Source organism: Lytechinus variegatus, chromosome 3 (assembly GCF_018143015.1).
Source record: "Lytechinus variegatus isolate NC3 chromosome 3, Lvar_3.0, whole genome shotgun sequence".
Lineage (NCBI taxonomy): Eukaryota > Metazoa > Echinodermata > Echinoidea > Temnopleuroida > Toxopneustidae > Lytechinus > Lytechinus variegatus.
In genome coordinates, this window is record NC_054742.1 from 59,857,164 (window position 1) to 59,882,241 (window position 25,078).

Below are 25,078 nucleotides of genomic sequence, written 5' to 3' on the forward strand. Positions count from 1 at the left end.
TCCTAAAACTAAGGTATTTTATTCCATTTTCAAGAATATGACTTCAATGTTTTTACAGTATGGATAAGAAATACTTTTCAAGAAAAAATGATTTTCTTGAATTTTGATATTTGAAGACAAATATCACTTTTCGGGCTAATAATAAACTTAAGACCCGTCTGGTGACTTTATTATGGGTTTCTGAGGATGGATACCACATTTTGATCTTCCAAAAACGAATCCTATGAGATGCTTACAAAAAATATACACATGAATATGGCACTTACTGTTTTAATCCCTGTTTCCTTGAAAATTGCACTGTAATGAGAGATAAAAACATGAAACAAAAAGAATAGGCATTGGTTAAGATCACATTCTAGAATTCAACTTTCATTTACTGGAATACATGTATGTCTAATGCATATTATTAACCTTCACCGACATTCAAAACATAAGGGAAAAAACCCTTGTGTATTTCTTCAGCCTAGGTCGGGAGGTTGGAATTTGCAAGATGCAATCAGGTTCCCAATTAATTTTCCTCATTCTGATGAAACCATAAAATTCATAATAAATAAAGACGCATCTTCCTAACACTTACAAGGGTAGATATTGGGCAAAGAAGTTGCCAGAATTACAAGTAATGCACGATCAGCCAGAAAACGTTCCAAAAAAAGACTGTTTGGAGGTGCTAGCAATTTAAAATCAATATTAGATTCCTTTACAAATGATGTCTTGCTCTCTTGGAAGAAATATAAAGTGTATTCAGACCGCCTCGAAGTTTGTCAGTTTCAGGTATTCTTTGATCAAGAAATTTACCCTGATCTACCCTGATCAGAAAATACCAGTTATTTTTTGCCAATGTAAAGCAAATTACTTGTAATATCCCCGAAAGAAAAAAAGTTTACACTTAGAAAAAATCTTGTAAAATTATACATTTGTAATATCCTGAAGATTTTTCCACATTTTAACATTGGTACAGATCCATTTAAGCAAATGTCGATATAACTGTCGAAAAATATTTCCGCTCGAGTGAGCACCACTTACTTTTGAAAAGTTAGTGACAAATGATTTGCGCAGAACTTTGAAATAGTTATGCCAATAAAAGTAGACCTTAATCATGGAGAACACATGGTATTTAGCTAGTAAAATTGATTTGAAGATATCTTTTACGTTTTCTAACTTGTTTCCTTGCCCAAAACACTTTGAAGAGTGCATTGCGCCCCATCCCACTCCCCCACACACCGAGGTCATTGTGACGATATTTGCTTTACACTGAGCTGTGATTTACATGAAATGGCTAAGGCTTAATTTTTATTTTTTAATCATTGTGAAGCTTGGGAAAAGTGTGGAGAAACAAGTATTAAATGAAAAATGAAATGTAAACTTACATTAAATGATAAAAACTTCTTTAAAAAAGCTGGAGATGTCTGATATAAGCTTTTGTTCAGATTCAGTTATGTCCTCAGAGCCAGCTGGCACAAAAGGGTAAAGGTTGTGCTTATTGTTTGTTGAAATTTCAATTTGGGTGGCAAACTTGTAACAAAATGCTTGAGTGTATCCGTTTTATTTCAATTGACTAAAAGTGCAAGGGAAATGTATGAGAAATGTTTCACAGGGTAAGTTTGATTTCGCCCTTTCCTCTTGACACAGCGTGAAAACGAGCATTTCTGCGCAAACAGATTTCTGCGAGCTTTACAAAAATGGACAGTGCTCACTCAAGTGTAACATTCTGTCAAAACTTTTACTTTCATTGGATAGATGAGACCCAAATCCAAGATTATATGTGAAAAAAATTACCCACATGTTTTATATTTTTTAATTCCCAGGCCTTTTTTCAAAGTGTAAACTTTTTTTGATACGCACTGTATAGTAGGTACTTGCCAAAATTACAAGAACTTTCACAGGGATTCTTCCAAGGCTGTGGGTATTTTGGCAGAGTGAAAGCATAGATTGCAAAAGGAGTTTCGCAACTGGGTGAACAGTTGGGTGGGAACACTGCGCAAGCTCATAATTTCGAGAACTTACCCTGAAAGACTAACCTTTGGGTCGGTGTGAGTGTGGTGATTATTATCTGGTATTTTGAGAGCTGAACAAGTTCTAGTAATTAAATGGGTATTCCGGGGATCAAAGCGATCTTAATACACCTGTAAAATTGTAAATAATAAGATTTGTCAGGGGACAGTGGTTTCTTAGAAATGTGTACTTTCCCTTGTGTGAATTAGCAGAGAACATTTTCTGGTTGCAGAACTAAACAAAAAAATCATGTCTTGAGCAAGGCATACACTCTAAAAACAAATCAGTCAAAAATGACTGATTAATAGGGTCAGCTGGGAGCAACTGTTATTCTAGTCATATTTTACTATTTTCTAGTCATATTTTACTAAAACAGAGTTATTTCTGACTAGAATATATGTCAGAAATGTGAATATCAGTGATTGTCATATCAGTTGCTCCCAGCTGACTACTGGTCTAGTCAATTTGACTGATTTGTTTTAAGAGTGTAGTTGTTTTGTTTCACAGTACTGTATGTAAAGAATGTACTTTACCTTAACAGTCGGATCTAATCAAAATAATGTGCCAGAGAGCTTCTTTTGGACCAACAAACTTGAAATCAAATTGCAAGTCAATTTTTGCTTTTAAAAAACCAATCATAAGTCTGACAATCACAAATTTGATTTGCACTTGACCACCGGCCTGCTTCTTGCAACAAGAAGCAAATAAATTAATGTGCACAAGTTACAAATGATGCAGCAATTGTGAATTTGCATCTGAAATTTGCAATTGATGGTAAATATGCCTTGCAACACTGCCTAAGACTGAAAGGAAGAAAGGATGTACGCTGTTCGTGTATCTTCCACCATATGACAAAAATAAAGAGCAGTTGACTTATGAAGACATACAGGGAATGATAAATATTTTGCTCAAGCTTGGTAAATTTAAGAGGTCAGGTAATTCCCCTTCCCTCCGAGAACTGTGTGAATGTGGTAGCACTAGTGCCACAGCCACACACAAATCACAAAGAACTCCTATCCCCAGTGTGAACGTGGTGTTATTGTTATCACAGCCACACACAAATCCCATATAATTCCTATCCCCTTCGAGAACAGTGCGAATGTACTGACAATGACATTCTTACCACAGCCACACACGAAACCCAAATAATTCCTATCCCTTCAAGAACAGTGTGAATGTGGTGACATTGACAGCCACACACAAGTTAGAAAGAACTCCCATCCCCTCCGAAAAAAATGTGAATGTGGTGACGATGTTACCACAGCCACACACAAATCACAAAGTGTCTAGCCTGGCGTCACATCTAATTTCATTACATGCAGATTACCCTAATGTAATCTAATTGATCCGCTGCAACAAAAATTCATACATTTGGTTTCTGTAGTCTCACATATAGCCTACATAATGCAGACAGATGCAAAGAAAGCAAAAGAATGCTCAAACATGAACAATTATAAAACTAAATAAACTAAAACAAAATTTAGAATTCAACATATTTTCATGGAAAATGTGAAGAATGCGGGACTGATATAACTAAAAAGAAAAGGCCAACATATATTGCACATGTAATTGTATTCAAATTTTGGCCTCATTCATTTCAAATGAATTCATTTGGATTGATACAGAGATGGCAGCATCAAGGTAGCCAACACAGTTGAAAATGCTTCCTTTTCCCTTGATACAAAAGAGTTAGTTGGATACAAAAAACACAATCTTTTTCTCTTGCCAGCACTGGTCTTTCATCATCCCTTAATTTTATTCACATTTTTATATGTTTGTTTTGTTTCATGGTAAATACTTTTTACTACCTACATGTATATGTGCTTCAACTACCTTTCTAAAGGTGCTATAAAAATGTAATCATCTTTATTATAATCATTATTATTGGTTTTTATTATATGATTTTGAAATATTTATGGCTGAATTCATGTACCCCCCACCAAAAAAAAAAAATCTGCAGAATCTAAATTTCTCTTCCAATACCATGAATGAATTACAGTATTGTAAGGAATGACAAGCAAACCTATCTGATGATACATTATAACTACCATAATTGAAAAACAGAATAATCTTGTAAAAGATGATTTTAATTACTCTGACCAAAGCATCTTCTCTGTCTTGGTCTCTCTTTCTCACCATTTCTACACTTATGATAGCTCCCTTTTGATGTGTATATCCATCTCTCCCTCTCATCTTTGATTACCCAGTACTCCCTCCTATTCCATTTTCTGTCTCAGAGGGCGGTGCTGCACCATCCCGAGTTTGCTCAATCTCGAGATTTTAACCCGATCGGCCCTCTTCGCGATTAATCTTGAGATTCAAGAGACCCCGTCTCCACCATCGCAAGAAGAGCGATTCCTGCTCGAGCAAGGCATCGGTGCATTATGGTCTGACGCCGTGAATAAATAATCCCAAGTGCGTCTGCACCTGCAAATTAGCACGATAATTTGTAAAATACCGCATTATTTCCCAAGTTGACTTGGGATTGCAATCTCAAGAATTAATCCTACGAACTAGTGCGATAATTGTGTCTCCATTACAAATAATCTCAAGATTGTTCAGATCGGGATAAATCGCCGGATAAGAAATAGCGCTCTAATTTGAAAACTCGGGCTGGTGCAGATGGCCCTTCTCTCCCTTTCTCTCTTCCCCCCATTTCCTCCTCTTTTATCTCTCTCTCTCTCTCTCTATTTATCTATATATATACCTTAATCAAGACCTAACTACTACCTTTCTATCTGCTTTTTATCTCTCCATCTCCCCCTCTTTCTCTCTCTCACCTCACCTTTTGAATGCCTGAAATTATTAATGGTTGACATTCTGATGCTCAACTGGAGTGAGTGCTTGACATTTTCTTGAACAGCTTTTTTCCCCGTCTTTGATTTTCATCCACGTAAATTTACATACACAAAGGTTAAAGGGGGAACCCATCAAATTAAATTACATGATGCAACAGGGGTACAAAACTCGACATCCAGTTGTAAATTAAGGCTCAGGGTCTATTTGTCGTTTCAAAAGGAATTCTGGACTGATGGGTATATTCATATGTCAGCTCCAACAAAAAAGAGGTTTGTGATACTTACAATAACATTGTGGCCCATATTCTGAAGTCTATTTTAACTTAGGCCATAGTCTCATAATGTGCTAGATTGTTTGATATTGCAAATGTTAATATTTTGTTTAGGATAAGATATAACATCTTGTCACATTTGTCACATTTACATCTCAGAAATTCATGTACTGGGAACATCTTTGTGTTGCCCTACATTATCCCCCCCCCCCCACGATGCAGTGCAAAGGACAAATACCAATACAGCTGAAGAACGACAACAACAAAGTATATAATAAAGAATTACATAATAAAAAGGGGTTTTACCTAATCTTTCGGCTGGAAAGGCTAGAAGCATTAGATTTACCCTTTCTCTCACATGGCCTAATTTCTCTCAGCATATCCAACAGGAAAGAAAAGGTCTCTGTGGCATTTAAGTTACATACTGGAGTGTCAATTTGAAGTCTATGATGGGAAAAGTACATTCATCTCACTAGCATTGAAGGCCAAGGTACTCTATTCAGACTATTGCACAAAATACTGGGGGTTTTTATAACGCTGTTTAAAAAGGAAGATAAACTTGATTTTGTGCCGAGCTGGGGGTGTGGTGGGTCGAAAATTCATTCCAGCTCAATATTCATCAATGATTGGAAAGGCATAAGAAACTATTCAGTACAAAATATTCAAACTCTATTCAAGTGAATTCTACATCTCTCTTTTAGGTGTTATAAAAATCATTTCTTGGCAATTCTTTATCTTTATGTAACTTCAACTTTTCTACACAAAACACTTCCATGCCTACTGTGTAAAAATGTAAATGAACAGAGGGGTGTTTCACAAAATATGCCTTAAATGCTAAGTTGCATGCTGTATAAAAGACATAGCCGCATTGGTCAGATCGTGCGAAGAGGAGGTGCACTACGGCACATTGATAAATAAGATTGCGGGTTTCATATCATATATGTGTCGGCATTTAAGTGCGACTCTAAATCAAACTTAAATCTTTGTGAAACATCCACCAGAGAGAATTTTAGAGATAGGGGGGTGGGAGTGAGAGAGAGAAGAAAGGGAGAGGAAACTGCGTGCAAAGATAAACAACAAATGGGGGGGAGAGGAGTGATAACTTTAAAAGATATGCCCGAAACAAAATATTCATGAGGCTAGAATATGGAGGAGATAACAACAAAACAGACAGGATAGGAGGAGGAGGGAGGAAGCGGAGAGGAGATTGATTCAACGTAGCAGTGAGATGAATTCAAGGAGTTAAAAAAAGAGGAACATACAAACCCTTCCCTCGCACACTGATGAACTTCATGCATTATTACATCCAATCTACAACATCGTACGAGACTCTGACACTATCTAATGTTTTGTTTTTAGTTCTTATTCACGGTTGGTTTAAGAAGGGAGGCTTGGCGAGTGGGGAACCTTTTTTCCAGGTACCACAAAATATTTAGGTTAACGCACTGCACGTAAAAAAAAATTCCCCCCTTTTTCCTGGTTACTAATCAGCAGCTTCTATACTCGTACACTGCATGACAACATGCATAATACTTAATGTTTTGAAGGCATGTATCTCGGCATGCATAATTACATTATTTTTCCCCTCTCTGTTTCAGAGATAGGAAGTTGTTTAATACTCCAACCAATAAAGATAAACTTTGATCTGTTTTGTGAAAACCTATACCCTATTGTAATTCAGATTTACACAAAGGAACATTATTTTCCATTTCATTAATTGATCATTCATGCTTCATTGTATGCCACAGGTTTTAAAATCTATTCAACAAAATTGTAAGTTTTCTTGTCAGATATCACCAGCAATAACAGTCAATGCCCTGCAGTTGTGGCTTATGATATCCGATAATAAAACCAAGCTGAACAATTAAATTCAGGAATGCATCTCTTATGAAAGCTTAATCATAACTTCACATGAAGCTGGTGTATGAACATACAAGGACTAGGTGCTTAACTTATATCGTGACAAGATGTGAAAAAAAGAATAAACATACATGTATGAGCTTGGAAATTTGACTTTTGACCTGCAAACTCTGAATTGAACTTGATCTGTACGTTAGTATCATCAAACCACACATAAAGAAATGTTTAGAATCCATCCAACATTTTTCAAATTTTGGGTAAAAACCGATTCAAAAGATGAATAGATGAGGTCAATGCTTAATACCCCCTGGATACCATGGAGATTGGTACTAAAAAAAATACTTTTTGAGTGTTACTGTTGTCTGAACATGTCACAGAGTACAGAATTTTTGTTTTTCCTTTCAGAAATATTCACAAGGAAAGAGCGATTCCCTATTCACAGAATTAAAAGACTACTAGTAATTGTTTTAAACTGTGCATCATCTGAAGATATATATGAAGAGAGTATTTAATTACCATTCAGCATTACAAGGAAAATATGCATTCACATTTTAAAACAAGTGAAATGCTTCTGGCAGTCTCACCTGCTTCAAAATTATGATAGCGATTAAAAAAATACATGACCAAAGTTCATTGACCTTGGTCATGTGGCCTCAAATTCAAGCAGGGTGTTCACTGATACTTGATCATTCTTATGTCCAATTTGTCCCAGTTTCATGAACTAGAACTATATACTTTCAAAAATTAACCTTGGTTCAGGTTTTGCTTTGATTTCCAAAATATATGTTCATTGACACTAAATGACCACTGAACTTGGTCATATGACCTGAAATTCACATAGGATGTTCAGTATCAAATACTTGATTAACCTTATGGCCAAGTTTCACGAACTAGGTCTGTATACTTTCTAATTTATGACAATGCAAAAGCATTATAACCTTTATAGGTTAAGATTTCATTGTTGATGACCCCCACTGTGGCCCCCCTTGCCGTCGTCTTCGGAAAAGCGGCGCCTATAGTCTCCCTCTGCTATGCAAGCGAGACAAAAAAAGTCTTTTATTAATTTTTTTTACTGTTTATCATCTGAAGATATGAGCAAACTATATGATTTAACTATCAGAAACACTCATTTTAAGGAATAAGTGCATTCCCTATTCATATTTAAAAAAAGACAAATTGTTTTCACCGTTCATCATCTGAAGATATGAACAGAGTATGTAATTAATGTATCAGAAACATACATTTCAAGGAATAAGCCCATTTCCTATTCGTAATTGCATTGAACGACAAGTCAACCCAAACCCTTAGTTGATTTGAATAAAACTAGAAAAATCTAACAAGCATAACACTGAAAATTTCATCAAAATCGGACATAAAAGAAAGTTATGACATTTTAAAGTTTTGCTTTATTTCACAAAACAGTTATACCCTGATCGGTATGCAAATGAGGAGACTGATGACGTCATATGCTAAATATTTCTTTTGTATTTCATTTAATGAAATATGAAATATTCCAATTTTTCTCCTCATGGTCAAGTGAAACAGATTAATTCCTCCCTGAACATGTGGAATTAGAATTGTTTTAATAATATATGTTTCAGTCAAGTTGGTCCTTATTGTCAAATCTGTAAAAATGAAATATTGTATAATCAAAACAATACAAGCAAAATAAATAGTGAGTGATGGCATTATCGACTGTTTCATTTGCATGTCACTGAGATGTGCATATACATGTAACTGTTATGTGAAAAAAAAAGCGAAACTTAAAAATGTCATCGCTTTCTTTAATATTTTACATCCGATTTTGATGAAATTTTTAGCGTTTTGCTCGTTGGGTTTTTCTCTATTCAAATCGTCATTTTTCTGGGGTGGACTTGACCTTTAACAAAACACCTACCGGTATACCAATCATTTTCATCTTTTATTAGTATCATCTGAAGATATGAACAGAGTATTTACCTATTGAAAACATTAGTTTTTATCTAGGAATAGGGACATTCCTTGTTTACATTCTTTAAACATACAGATTGTTTTCTTCAGTTATAATCTGAAGAAGGTTAAAGGTCATCAGTATGTAATTTTAATACCTATTAGAAATATTCATTGCAAGGGAATGCTCACATTCCCTGTTCACATTTCAAAATGGCTCGGATCATTTTAAGATCATTTTTTTTCAATGTTTATACTCTAAAGATGCAGAGAATAAACTTTAGCTATTGGAAACATTCACTTCAAAGAGTCGACTCACACACTTGAACATTTAAAAAGCTTTCGTTCAAAGCTTTTACTGTCTATAATGAAGATACCGAGAAGAGGCATACAATTACAAACCATAAACAACAAAATGAAGAAATTTTCTTCCTGCAAGCAGCCATTTAATCAGTTGTCTATTTCTCCTATTTCCATTCTTCTATATTTCAATCATACTAATTTTTTTCTAGCTCCTCTTTATCTTTTTTTTAAATTTCAATACATGTACATGTATTTTCTAACCATCTGCTTTACATGTATTGTGTGCCCTTTACATGTAGATTTCATTCAAGGCAATCCGAATGATACAACATATTCAAAAGAAAAAAAAATTCTGAGTAAGGGGGATAAAACCATTTTTTTTATTTTTGGGGGTGTACAGTGCATGCATCAAAATTACTAAATAAAGTAAAGTTATTTTTTTCAGATAGAATTATACCAATAACATGCCCATGCATTTCATGAGTGCCTATGTTAAATAAGATAAGCTGATTTAAATAGATGCATGAATATACATCTAGGGAGGTGTTACTTCTTGTACTTTCCCTGGTATATCAATATACCATGAGAAATATACCCAATCCAGTACTGGAAAAAGACATGGGGTATAGTATAGGTCTCCCGAGTGAGCTGAATCACATTAATTTTTACCTAGACTGGGTGCAAATCTGGGCCAGTACAAATTGATCTCACTGCCCCTGGGGATCCTCTGCTTGACCACTTCACATCTGAGAAATCATCTGAAGATAATCCCATGCAGAATTGAAATTAGACGGGAGCAACGAGTGATCCCGCTCTTGAGATCATACTACCAACTGCCATGTACTTCACCATTCTTCTTTGCCATGGACACCTTCAGAAGTTAAATCATTGCTTGCTATGTACAACTCCTTGAGCTTTAGCTATCAATTCAGTGTTGCACAGGGATGTACATGTACATATGTAGTAGAGACGGGTACTTCCGAGCCAAGAGGCTGCTAGAGAAAACCTTCTCCCATAGACTTGGAACGAGGCCAAGGAAAAGGCCGGCAATATGTGACCTCAAGGCCGGCCTCAACTTTATAATCCCTTGGGCCTGTTGCAGAAAGAGTTGCAATCAATCGCAACTCTAAAAATCTTGCGCAACTTGATTTTCAACCAATCATCAGCATTTGGGACTTGCGATTGATTTTTTGGCTTGCGTTTAAACGCAACTCTTTCTGTTCTGTAACGGGCCCCTGGTGATACTGTACAACACCAAAACAGGCATGTTCTCATACACAAAGGAAATCAAATTTGAATCTCGATTCAAATATCTATAATTTGTGTGTGCATGTTTCCATCATTCTCACACAGCTAAAAAGCGTGATTATAACCGCAAGGAAGAAATGCTCGAAACTTACATGTACATGGCATGATATATTTAGTGTGCATCGCACATGCATGCACAAAGGCACTGACATTTACGATCATGCACTGTGCATTATGGGATACAAAAAATAAATTTTCAAATCACAAGAGGATATTTTGCATTAACAGTGCTCAGCAAATAATCACAATCATTCATAAAAGTGCAAGAAAAATAGCGATCTGAATCCACACACGTAAAAAAAATCAATTTTTGAATCCCGATTTTAAAAACGATTTTCAAATTTCACTTTATGCCATGTGATGTGTGAACGCAACTAATGACCCAATATTTGTGCAAGCGAATTTATCAATGTGAGGTAGGGTGCTATAGCCGATAGGATACATGCAACACTCTGGTATGTGTGGAATGTTGGTCAGCTTGAAACTATGTCACTAGTCAATTCCCCATGGATGCTACCCTTCTACCACACTCTATACCGAATCAATCAAATGGTCTAACGGCCTATTGATAGGTCCGCAATTCTAGGAAATGGTACATTCAAAGTTTAAGGCAGTGGAGGTAGGTGAATAGGAAAAATCGTCAGAGAAAACAGAATTTCAAGAGGCATTCATGAACTCCAAACACTTTTGACCCAACATATATCAGTGTTAGATATGAAACTACATGTAAAAGAGCGAAAATCAAATAGACTGGCATCTTTATAAGAATTTGAGAAAAAAAAACATATTGTATAAAAGTCATAATAATCAAGTATTTTTTTTTTCATTTTCAGGGGCTACTTTTCACCTAATACAATCTGCAACATTGGATTTATAAGCTTGAACATTGCAGTTAATGGAGAATTTTCAGCCCCAATTTTAAGCATTTCGGGCACTGAATCACCACAAGCCCCATGATTTTTTCCCCTGCGCAAGTACATGTATCATCGTGCAGCAACAGTCAATCAAAATCCAAGGATCAAATGGACATTAGCCTTTTATGAAACAGGCCCAGAACATGCAAGTATTGATATACATGTACATGTAACAGCCGGTTTTGCATGGATAATGTCATGGCAAGTCCAATAGGTAATTGCCACCTGGTTTACAACTGCTTTGTATACTTTACATTTTGGCTCATCCTCCGTCCCAACCTTAACTCATCTTCAACCAGCTCGTCAATTACCATTTAGCCCATTCACTAATTTGTCTAATTTCTAGTTAGGCTATGCCCATTTCATCTAATATCCACTTGGTCTAAAGACCATTGAGTCGACAATTAGATGAACTTTAGGAACCAACTTTTCATTTGACAAAGTAAGAGGTAATAACTAGGCGAAGACCAACTGGGCATTATTGAAAATTTGAATTATACTTGATTAGACTAATATATAGTAATCATACTGAAGACTAAATTACCACTGAAAGCAAATTGATGGAAGAACAAATTAGTTATAATAGCCCATGTGGAAGTAGACTATCTGAAAAATAGACCAAAGGCCTGTAGACCAATTGAATATAAATCAGCAAAAAATACCGCGGCACTACATACATGTACATTACTGTATGTGTATAGTATATGCCGAAAGAGTTTTTGATGCTTTTTGGAAGTCATCATCATCTACATGTATGTAATTAACCTCTGTGTCAATGAACATCTAGCCCCTCCCTTCCATCCTAGCCTTGGCCTCCATTGATGAAATTGAATCATCTGACATGGCAAGGGGTGATACAAAGTAATCGGATCCAAATTGCTTCAACTTTGTGATATAAAACATGATGGGTGTTAGGAATCCATCTACTCATTCCAAACACATTGATGAAAACAAGAAGATGAATGTTCAGACCTTTAAACAAGGTGCATAGGATTTAATATAAAAGCTGTCGTAAAACCAGCTGAGCAGGTGTAAAGATACTGTACAACAGTAGTCAGTCGCTTTTCTTCTCACTTTCACATGTCATGTGAAAAGTAGACTAATGTCATGGATATTCTACGTGCATTGGATCTCTGAACATCCGCATCAATAATTGAAATCTGTGATTCGGAACTCTGGGCTGTAACAGGGGTAGATATGAAATGCTATTGCCTCCTATATACAGGAGTTGAAATCAATGATTCAAATCTCCGTGCTGTAATGGGGGTACATATCAAACACTATTGCCTCCTATAAAGGAGATGTTAGTATGTGCATGTATGTCCTACAGGTAGACGGGTAATGACTGAATTCTTTTGAAAGACTACATGTACATCTATCTCTTGTCACTAGCTAGTCAATGGTCGTGTATGAGATAGTGCATGTTAAAATCGCTCTTGGATTTTAAAACTGGGTTAAGTTAGATTGAAAGTGAACATGAAATTGCAGGCACATGCATGAGCATATTTATGACAGGAATTGCAAGGGAAATGAGAATATGTTAATCGTTTATATTTTATAATGTCTATATTAAAGTTAAAACAAAAATATCAAATAGATGAAAGTGATTTTGTACAGAATTTTGGATCTGTATAACATGTACAAGTAAAATTTTCGCTGACAAAATACAAGTATGATATTGATATGGTAATGAAGTATCATTATAAACTGCAATTTTTTTTGTTTTCAGTTCTGTACCTCAAATTAAACTTTTGATCACAGAAAATCATGGGACTGACACATGACCAAAACAAGAACTTGAATTCATATTCAGTGCATGGTACATAAATATGCAGTAGATTACTCTGTAAAGCTGCCCTTTTGAATACATCATTTTTTTTAAAAAAGTAATCAATAGCAAGCTAAAAAATAATTATCTTGAAATTCTAGTTCACATGAATACAAAAGAGTTTCATTTAAAATTCGTGAAAAATTGCTAACCAGAAATATCAAATAAAGATTGTTATGTCAGTGCTAGGCTTAATAAACAAAGATTTTGTATCCAGTAAAATTAATTAAAATAAAATAATTCTTATATTAAATCTAAACAATAGACTGACACAATTAAGAGATGTAATCTCTTGGTAATGGTATTCAGAACTTACAAAGATATAAAGTAAGTCATAATTATACCTGTGAATACTTTGAATCGATGCAAAAAGAACATCCTGACATTGAAAATTTATTTTTCCCAAGACTTTACATCATAGCATCTGCATAAACCTGCTCTAGATTATTACTTAAAGGTCCCATGTAATACAGCAAAGATGCTGATTTATTAATTAGCTTAGTGGTTACTAATTACGATTCCATCCAAATTTTACCCGAAAAACATCCCACATCAGGTCCAAAGGCAATTTTATATTGAAAATTGAGCCAAATTTGCCCCGCCCACAAAAATTTAGCCCACTTTGGTTTCATACATCGTGTAACCATTATGACGTCACGGAAGGAAGCTGCTGAGTGTTGTTGACGTTTGGAGTGTGAAGTGCCTATTGTGGTTGCACGTGTGGATTCAAAGTAAATAGATAAGTTTGTGTGCTCTTTGTGATTTGTATCTTTATGATCAATGACGATGCTGCAGCTACATATGATCAAAACCTCGTAAAAATATAAAAAATCTGTTAAGGATGAGCTCGGTCGAAACAGCAACTACACGAGAAACGTGTACAATAACTTCCCGTTGAAGTTCATTTCCACGGAATAACTCAACACTGGTTCGTCGCACACAGAAACCGATGGCAAATTCCTATTTTTCAAGTAAAACTATAATAGATATGTATCTAGAATAAGATGGCCTCTGTGTCTTAGAACCTTTAAACTCATCATTTTTTTCATTATCCTGTATGCCTTCTTATAAACATAGATATACATGTAGTATATGATTAGAAAAAAAATATATGGTAAAGTTGATACCCTTTCCAGTACAGTATCTACATGTACATGCAGTGCATTAAAGCTGTTCATTCAACTTATTAAGTTAATCTTTACCCACTGCAAATTGGCTAGGCAATGAAAACAACAAAATAATTATTTGAAAATGAATATTGTAACTTTGTGCTTATTTGCTGTTATTCATTTTCACTGTAATTTTCATATTCCTTTTTTCAAAGTATGTACATGAATAGAAAATTAGCGATCATTGCCAATTTAAGGGGCAGAAGCAGCTATTAATCTAAGCTGTGTACCTCTAGAGTACAACTACAAGCTTGCTTTCTTTAAATAGCCATATTATCACAATGGTTTCTCACCCTCTTTGCAAGTGTTTCACGAAGCAAATAGTTAATGCTTTTCCACTGACCAATTTGTACTGAACCAATCAGGTACAAGGATTTCAGTAGCTTGTAACCGATGTCAGTGAAAATCAGTGACTATTTTTTCATGAAATGCTCCCCCTAAAGTTTACACTCTACCAACCAATCACTGACATTTCAGAATAGCACGCATCGCCCGACGTCTCCCTCCCATCATCAGTAACGCAGCAAAATTCGCCCGCAAGATGCGAGATATTAGCCTTGCTATTTGTTCTGCCAGACTCTGGGGCTACGCTGACCTTTAAATCGAGTCGCTCCAAACATTTTTCCCCACCATGCATAGGAATTAGGAGTTAAACTTTGCCCTACATTACAAATCTGTAACATAATGTGAATATATATACGAGAGAATGAATGCTGCGCACTACACCTGTATGTGAGACCTGATGCAATTCATGCATTCAAATGAGAAACCAAATAGCAAGAGAAAGCAGTTTTAAGGACATGGAGAAACCCATTATATTTTTTTACGATAAAATAAAGGGCCAACTTTTTAAGATCACATCACAATTCACTACAAAACAGATAAAGTATGACAGTTACTAATAAAGATCATATCAATTTCATGAAATTTTATTCAGTCAACATCAATGGAGTATTAAATGCAGAGAATGCTACAAGCTAGCAAACAGTAGGGGAAGGCGGGGGTAAGTTGTGACAGTTTTTGCTTTTTGCATGTTAGAATTGATATGATTAATAATCTTGTCGAAATAAGTACCTTGCCTTGAAATTTAATTCTTCTGAAATATTTTCCACCTTTATATAATTTTCTATCCCCACACTGAAAGTCATCGTGACCTTTGAAAAAAACGATGTCAAATGGCTCAACTTGCCCCATATATGGGGTAAGTTTGTGCCACCTTCTGGGGTAAGTTGAGCCACAAAAACTATGTACAAAATGTATGGGGGAGAACCAGCATGTCAATTTTTTGCTTAAAGTCTTTTCACTTGCTAATTCTCTATAAATACTAACATCCTGTAAAAGGAAAAGAGCAGTCATGTAAGTTTGCTCCTTTCAGCCTGCATTTCAATTGATTTTTATGGTTTGTTTGTTTTTTAAGATACATTACCATAGGAATTACCATGGCTCAACTTGCCCCATGCTGTTTGGCTCAACTTACCCCAGTCCGAACTTAGTGCGATAATTTTGTATCCACACATTTATTATGCATCCACCATATAAAAGACTATGACAAGAATGAAGATCCATACCTGGACTAATAATGTTGTTATCATGTCTTTATTATATTTAAAGACATGTGTGTTTATAAAGCACTTATCTATTTCACACTCTTTTTTACTTTTTTGGCTGAAATTCATATTTTTCCCTCTAAAAAACTAGTTTTTGTTTCAAAGTTGGAAACAATGTGGTGGGGTTAGGGGTTATGCTATGGGTCATCAATACATGACACCACCACAATGTCTGACTCATTCATTATTGGCCTGTGGCTGGTGGCTCAACTTGCCCCTATGCTCAACTTACCCCGCCTTCCCCTATGTATCAACACAAAAGTATTGTTTAATGAAGCCTGAAAAAATATGTTATGGCATTGAACTCCAGCAAAAAAAAACAGAGTCACTATTTTAAAATCTTTTTCTTTTGTAATTTTAGCAGACCCAAATACACAAATGAAATCTAAAAATGTAGGATATGGACAAAGAGTTTGCTCAAATACACATGTACATATTCAATGGCTTAATAAGCACCGAAACATTGCTTTGGCTGCATAACTTAATCATTCCATACATGACTTTCTTTTTGTGCAGTGCAGCGAATGTTGGAAAAAACAAGAAATAATGGATATCAACCGACTAACCAACCCAACATTCCGATTTTGGTATTATGAGGGCAGCATAATAATTTGGTTTTAGGCCTTTTTCTCTGCATGCCTTTTACAACCTAATCTAGCTGTCAACTAGTTTATAATCACTAACGGTTAGTTTGTAATTTATGTTTGGGGGTGGGAAGGTTTCTTCCCAATGTTACTTTTTAGTATAAAAAAAATGTATTTAAAAAATAATAATCTGGTACTAGAATTTCATAAATATTGGCTCTAATACTAACTTTTACCCATTTTGCTCGATTTCGAAATTTCAGAAATTAGTGTATTGCTTACATGCCACTGTTTTAAAAATTTATGTTAAGAGTAATGACATGTATCCCTGCTTCTCCAGAACAAGTAAAAGATCCAGACATTTGTGTTGGGACACCAAATTTAATTTCAAATTCATAGCAAAAAAAAGAGAGCATTTGATATCATCTGAAAAGAAAGGGACAAAATCGTGGTGTTTGCTTCAGTTTTGAGAGGTAATTTTAGAATACTTGTATTACTATTGAAGCAGTTGGCTCAATTCACATGGGAAATCAATTTGGAGCAATATCAAGTCTAATTGCTGCTTGGTCTACATTACAATTATCAGTCTATCATTTGGTCTATCAAGCCCAGATTGAATAATTTTAACTTTGTCTACTATTATGCACTTTGTCAAATGAAAAATTGACTCATAAACTGTTCATGTAACCATATAGACAAAACAACTGGATATTAACTATGGGCTAAATGTCAATTAGACCAAATGGTTAGTAGTTCATATGACTGTCTACAAACTAGAATTATACCATTTGGCATGAGACTACATGATGTAGATCTACATGTATATTATTTAGAGCAATTAATCACTATTTTGTCATGCAATTAGTCAGAATGAAGGCTAATGATATTATATGCCCTCAGCTCACATGTGCATGTTCTTGTGTTGATCTCATATATTTGGGCATGCAAAGCACTTTTTTTCCAAACTTCCAACAAATGTAGTGCTCTAGCTTCTAAGATTTGAAACTCTGAGGACTCCCTCTACTGGCAAAAATATTTCAAGTGCACTGACAAGTCTGTAAAACAATGTAAAAACTATAAAAAACATGTATGATAGTTTTAGAATCTCTCCTTATCATGTAATTTCTTTGAGAACTATGCAAATAATGTAGATCTTTGTACCCCCCATCCCGGCCCTTCCCTGATGCCATCATGTTGGCAATAATCCTACCTACATCTAGAAAATAAAGGGTAAAAAATAAATAAAACTATGAAAAGATTTTCTATGGGGTGGAAGTATGAAACCAATCAAGCACAGAGTTCTGGGCCATGAATCGATTGTGGTCGAGGGCATTGAATCAAAGTGAATACTTGTTTGCACAGACGGAATGGCAGCAAGGTTCATGTAAATTGAATTTCAAGAAAAGCAGAAAAACAAAAGAAAACATTGGTGAAGATATTCAGGATTTATAGAGTTGTGGATTTTATTTTTATAATGAGCAGCTCGCCAAAATGTGTGATATTTCATTTTCTCAAAATAATGGAATCAGTTTTGTTTCTATTACATTTTCTTACCATATTTCATATACATGTAATAGCCAGTATTCAGGATTTATAAAGAGAAACTGCAAAATTCAAAATTGTCTTCTTTCTAGATGCATCAACAGAAATCCATCTATGATGTAGGTAGCTAAAAGGGAACTCAAGGGTGAATATTACCTACATTTTTCCCAAAAGTCGGGGCTGTCCCTAGATTTCACAATGAATAGAAAAAAACTTAAAATTTTCACAAATTGTTTTGATCACTGAGAATTTTCAAAATGATATATTTCATAGTTTCCTTATTATTTAACGGATGACCAAACCAATTTATTGCAATTGTCACTTGAATGTGAGTGTGTGCTTGATGGAAGGTTTGCTTGAAGTAAATCTAATCATAACCATAGCATAGGGAGTGTAAAAGACAGCAATGAGGTTTTCATAACAATATAATGCACACAGCACACATTTCAATAAAGAGTAAATATTTGATTTATGACTAATGATATCATTGGTAAATCCCCTGAGTGTCAATAAATTATTCATTAAAAAATCACTTTGACTTGTATTTCTGGGAATAATTCACATCATTGACCATAAAAGCCTTAAAGTAAACATGTTATCATCATTTTCTTTTTAAAGGGGGATTCGCTGATATACATGTAGCCCACTTTTCCTACGTGTATTTCACTTTTGCCAAGTCCAAATTGACAACTGCCTCATTGACAGCCCCATATTCAGATACATGGTCATTTGATCACCATAATACTTTTTTATTGGGGGGGTAGTTTTTTTTACAAAGTATGGAATGTACAACTGTATGGAACTACAAAAAGTCCCCTTTTAGTCATTTATATTCATAATTACCACTTGGCTAACTACATATGAAGTCTATAGACTGCACATTGTCCATATTGGCAGTACAGCAATTTGAAACATTAAAATTCTAAAATAGATCTTACAAAATCTGGTTTGGGCCAAAGCCAAGGGAGGGGCTCACAGGGTATCTTTTTATCTGTTAATAAGAAACTATGGATTGGCGAGTTAGGCAATGAAATGTGAATAAGCAATATTCCATGCGAGACTTAAGTGTGTGGGGCATCCGATTCAAGGGGGATTGTCTGCATGCATGTATTCACCAATGAGCAGCAGATCGGGAGAGCATTTCATTTATCAACATTTTTGTTAAACGGACAGTTGTCAGATCCGACAACTTTCCTTGATTTGGATTGGTTGAGAAGCACTGTTACTATGGTAACTGTTTGATAAAAACAGGACTTGTGGGGAAAAAACGTCTGACATGTCCTGAAACACTCCCCTGGAGAGTGTTTCAGAAAACAAATACCTCCTGAGCACAGGTAATACCAAATAAATTACGTACATGTATGTGCACACTCTTTCCCAAGTAAAAATAAACCCTGACCCATTTATTCAATTTTCTTTGATGTGGTACAGTAAAGGTTTAAAAGAGAATATCTCTAAAGAGCTTACGGATGCTGTGATATATCAAGCACTATAAAACCAGGATATTATAATTACTACATGTATCATTGAGGTCTAAAAAAATCTACACAAACCTGAATCGGCCTTTGAGTTGTCAGCTGCGATGGCTGCCTAATGATGGGTTGTGGGATTGCGGTCTACAGAATCATTACTGATTGTCTCTTCTGAAGATTGTCATACTGATTTTCAAGATCAGATGGAGGGATTTACCTGGAGCAAAGAGAAAATATGGAATGATTTTTAAAGCACACATCAAGTGTTTGGCAGCAAAATTAAAAACTGCTTGATTTATCCTTTCTTAGTGTGATCCTTGCCCAAAATATACCCTCCTGTAGCACTAAATCCTACCAGGTACCCATTAACTTGAGATCTGGGTCGAGTGAGGCCAATGTGGATGAACTTCTTGCTGAAGGATATTGATACCTGGAGCAGGATTCGAACCAACCACCCTCTGATTGAAAAGCGAGAGTCAGAGCAACTATACCATGAGGCTTTTAACACACCATGTTGTTGATGATGACAAAAGGGTAGTTTTTTCTTCCATCAGCAAAAATCTGACCAATACATCTGCGTTCATCCAAAACCGTCATATCAGTCAATTTCGGTAAAAAAATAATCGATTTTAAGCTTTCTGCACAAAATTAAAGTACAAGTCCTACTCTATTCATAACTAAATTTCTTGGCAGCAATTTATTTTTTTCTGAGATATGAGAGGATTTTCACGGCAACGCCATACATTTTTTAAATAAAATGCGAAAATCCCATTGGAAACGTGTACTGAAACAGAGCCATACGTTTTGACTGACCGCGATTTCAATGCGTGCGGTCAGCCAAACTGTCATATTGGCCACCTGCACTGCATTGACTTTGCAGGTGAAAAGCCATACAAAGTTTTGACTGACCGCGCGCATTGAAATTGCGGTCAGGGTTGTGGAATTCCCTATGGCGTTTTTGTACGGCAGAAATCTAAACCGCTCAAACCGAAATTACAAGCATGTAGCTCTTTTGCGATATTTTCTCTGATCCTTGTTTCCATGTAAAAATAAGGATACCATTGTCAAGTAATTGTCTTGGTCTTTCCAACCATGTATTTTTTCAAGCAATGAATATGTTTTACAGCTGGAGAACTAGAGGTAAAAATTATAGTAAACTTCGAAGTTGATTTTCTCTGAAATGGGTTTGCACCGTCGTATGTGTGATACGACGGTTCGGAAGACCGCCGACGAATATGGTGATATCACGATACTACATATAGATGCTACATCTGAATTATCACTGACAATTGTAACTTTACATGCACCTTTTCGAGGTCAGAGTTGCGTCTTTCCTGCGGGAAACATGCAACCCCCTCTCATTACAATTCTTCCCACTTCATCATGGACGACACAATAGGGAATTTGGGAAAGGTGCTATGCAGATAGCAGCATTCCTACTAGTACTACAAAAAGTAGCACATATATTTGACAAATTACCTAAAGCCAGACTCAACTCTTGATAAAATAACATGTATCAAATATTTTAACAAAATCAAAAAGGTTGCATTAAAAATTCTTTATTTCTATTAAAAAAGTGAAATGCAATAGTAAGATTTGAAGTTTGTAACTGTAGTTTGTATGTAGTCAGGTAGTAGTAGTTCATCTAGTTTGAGGATGGTGATCCTTGACTTTCTAGAGGAAGTATAAAATGAGATTATACCCAACCGAACGGCCCTTTGGAGTCGCCCACTGACAAACACACAATCCAGGTATCATAAATTTGGTATTCAGGCAGCAATACCGGTCTTAAATTCATGATACAGCCGGCAGAAACGAGCCTCGATTCATCCCACTCTTCAATTAAACCTGTCCCAGTTCTACCCACTAAGAGATGAGTCTAGCCGTGCATATCCCATGCCCCCACATTGATTGCTTCCAGTATGCAAACATGATCTACATGTACATGCAACATCCACTATGGTACGTCCTAATCGATGGCATCGCTAGAACATTAAATGGGTCATATATTATAATTATGAACCATACTGCCATCATTTGTTGCAAAAATGTAAAAAACAAACGGACAAACAGAAAAATAGTCAGCGGTTAATATATAAATGTCTTTTTCTTATCAAGAGCAAGTATATTCTTTCACATAGCTTGAAAATGTAGACTATTTTTGTTTGGGAACTGGTGTTTTATTTTTTTAAATTCCTTTTTTTCTGGGGGCTTCAAATATTGAAAAAAAAGGATTGTTGCACTGACATAGCACCACACCGTGCTCATATCATAATCTATTACATGTTGTTATAGATGATGTGAGTTTAACAGTATTGTGAAACCAAACATATTTGTATAAAACAAGAATAGGAATCAGTACTAAATGTACAAACATAATAATTTCCCGATTATCTTTTGCTGGAACAGTAAACTGCATATATATATATGAACAAGTAAACTTGAACAAAAATCAAACGGTGCATAGAGCACATGTATCAAAGAATAGTTGACATGCACAACAGTGCTTCATGTAAATACATGTACATGTAGGATGGTATACAGTGCAACATTCATCTCTCCCGGATCATTAGTATCATTCATCTTGATAAACAAAGTGCACATTGCACAGGTATATGTGCATGTATGCACACCAGCTTTCCTACATGTACACACATGTATAACAGGCAGGCATGATCTTTTCCATAGGAGATCTCCAACGTACAAGCACAAAATCTATTAATTTGGGCGTAAATGAGAAGCAGGCTTAATTTCACTTGCTCCATTCTAAATGATACCTGATAGACCCATTAGCATGAATTAGTTATGATGGAAATATGGAAATTGCATTTGTCACTCTTTTAGCAAAAGATGAGCGCGTACTGGCACAATCTATTTGCCCTCCCACTCATACCCCTACCCTGTGGCTCAGTAAAGTATACGCCTACATGTAGCCTTGTTGCTCAAGAAGAGGGTTACAGACTGATGGTTTTGCTGAAAATAAGACTTTTAAAGAGAGAAAAACAGCATGATTTCGATTTTTGACATGAATTCAGGACCACGCACACCTTGTAGTACATCATCGACAAGGATTTGTCGAACCAAAGATCATGGGTTCGAGTCCACCCCAGGCAGATGTCTGAAGCCAGTGCATTGTGGGTAAACGTCTCTCCCGTTTCATTGCAGGCTATGTTACAGTGGAAAACACTCTGTCCCTCGGATAGGACGTTGAATGGAGGCCCTGTATAGAGGAGAGTCACCACCTTTGCATGTTAAGAACCCACGGCACTATTCGTATAAGAGTAGGGGGAACCACAGTGTAGTGGTCCACCTGCATTCCCCCAATCAGTTACATGCATATTGGGAGGAGAGACCTTAGTGCGGGTCACAGTTCTGTGTGCGCGCCGTTCTCGGTGACCCAGATTGGCTGGCTCCTCCAAAAATGTGCCTTTGAATGTCTTTGATAGATATACATGTATGGCGCTATACAAATGCTATGCATCATCGCCATCATCATTGCCATCCTTTCTAGAATAATCAATCAAATTTATATGTCAGATTAAACATTGTAGGGGGGGGCAATGAAACATACCATCGTATTTTACAAATGTTTCTCTATGTCAGGAGGAGGCTTTCCCAACATTTGTTGAATAACATTTTTTGGGGAAAAAATAGTAAAATAGTAAATCCAGTATGTTAGAAAAAAAATTGTTATAATTCATTATGAACTTACAAATGAGTTTTAATTTATTTTTGCAATCAATAGCCCCTTACCATTGTTTTAACCTTTCAACAAACACAAAGTAAACTCAGTAAAAATAGAAAAATTATAAAAAGTCTTCCAGTGCAATTACGAAAACTCGTACACAATCCGTGTTGGACTTCCACTTGTTTTGGCTGAACAATGCAATCTACAGCTTATTCCCTGCTTATTATCTGACCCCAAAACCGAATAAATACTTGATTGATTGAATATTGCTCAATTCTGGGAATTTGGCAAACATGATCGCATGCACACATCCTGCGTAATGATTACTTGGGATTCCCCCAAGAATGAAATTGGTGGAGGAAGATCCATTTCCTCCAAATTTTCACATATTTCAAACACGTATATGAAAACTGTTCAATGAGTACCGTTACTATCAACATTTTCAAACTATTACTGTTTTGCAATATTCACAATATGAGTCTGTACATTTAAGTTTTAAGTTCAGCTTTGTGCAGCGAAATATTTGAAATCCTAGAAAATTTTGGACAAATGTAAGAACCATTAAAAACAGCAAGGTAAAATGTGAAAGTCAGGGTAAGAGTACATATGGGGTTAAGAAAATGTGGTCTAAAAAGCATAATACAGTACCACGAATGTGCCCATTAAAGGTGCTCCTGCCCCCTCCCCTCCCCCGTAAATGCAGCACACAATCTGATAATCCATGGACATACATGCAGTTTGTACAGAAAACATTGCATGAAAACTGACCATGATAGATATCTGTCAAAGCAATTTGAGTCCTACTAATGAATTGTTTTCATTACATGAACATACAAAGATGAGTGGCATATGGGACTCTATAAAAAACAATTTGAACAATTCAAGTATCAAAGTCTTGATAAATACTACAAAGCCAACCCTTATTTATTTCTTCCCTTTTTGTCCTCAATAATACAAGGTCAACCATAAAACAGGACTAAACTATACAACTTCCGCCCTTCCCTGCTCATAACCCCCTCTGCATTTCCTGATTAAAAGTGTCTCCATGGAAACAAGTGATACCCACAAAGGCTGGGTGCAGGCATGAATTTTTGGCCCAATACAGGAGTCAGAGCCTACAACATGCCATCTCCATCCAGTGTCTGTTCTTGTTCCAGAATTGAATGAGTCACACTTTATTGCGCAATTCAAACACTACAAATTACAAGATGATTTTATTTTTATCTCTTTGAACACAGAAAGAATGCGATTAAAGGGCAAGTCCGCCCCAACATAATGTTGATCTGAATAAATAGAGCAAAATCAAACAAACATAACACTGAAATGAGATGTACATGTAAAGTCAATTTTAGATTTAAAGAAAGATACATTTTAAAGTATCATTTATTTTCAAATAACAGAAAAATTTGTACAATACATGAGATGAGAGCCAATGATGTCACACACTAACTACTGAATTTGTATTTTATCCATTGTTTGTTGTTGTCGAATTGACATAAAGGTCAAGTCCACCTCTGAAAAATGTTGATTTAAATCAACAGATAAATATCAGACAAGCATAATGCTGAAAATTTCATCAACATCTGATGTAAAATAAGAAAGTTATAAAAATTTTCACTTATTTTTCACAAAATAGAACATGCTCAATTTAGTCACATGCAAAGGAGAGAATCGATGATGTCCCTCACTAAGTATTTCTTTGGGTTATTTTTTATTGTTTGAATTATACAATATTTCAATTATTACAGATTTGACAATAAGGACCAACTTGACAGAACCATAAAATTTTAAACAATGGTAATTCCACGTGTT

The 25,078-nt window shown here is 35.6% G+C and overlaps 1 protein-coding gene across 4 annotated transcripts in view; it reads right to left on the bottom strand.

Annotated features, from left to right (window-relative positions):
• LOC121411532 (cAMP-regulated phosphoprotein 21-like) overlaps positions 1-25,078 on the bottom strand; it is a 97,740-nt gene that overhangs the window by 64,668 nt on the left and 7,994 nt on the right. For 3 of the 4 annotated variants that reach the window (XM_041604312.1, XM_041604313.1, XM_041604309.1), the window contains exons 2-3: positions 19,660-19,795; positions 267-297 (exon numbers count right to left, since the gene is read on the bottom strand). The gene's annotated coding sequence lies outside the window, so the exon portion shown is untranslated. Of the gene's footprint in view, positions 1-266; positions 298-19,659; positions 19,796-23,331; positions 23,660-25,078 lie in introns of those variants that run through there. The other variant, XM_041604310.1, reaches the window with a different exon arrangement.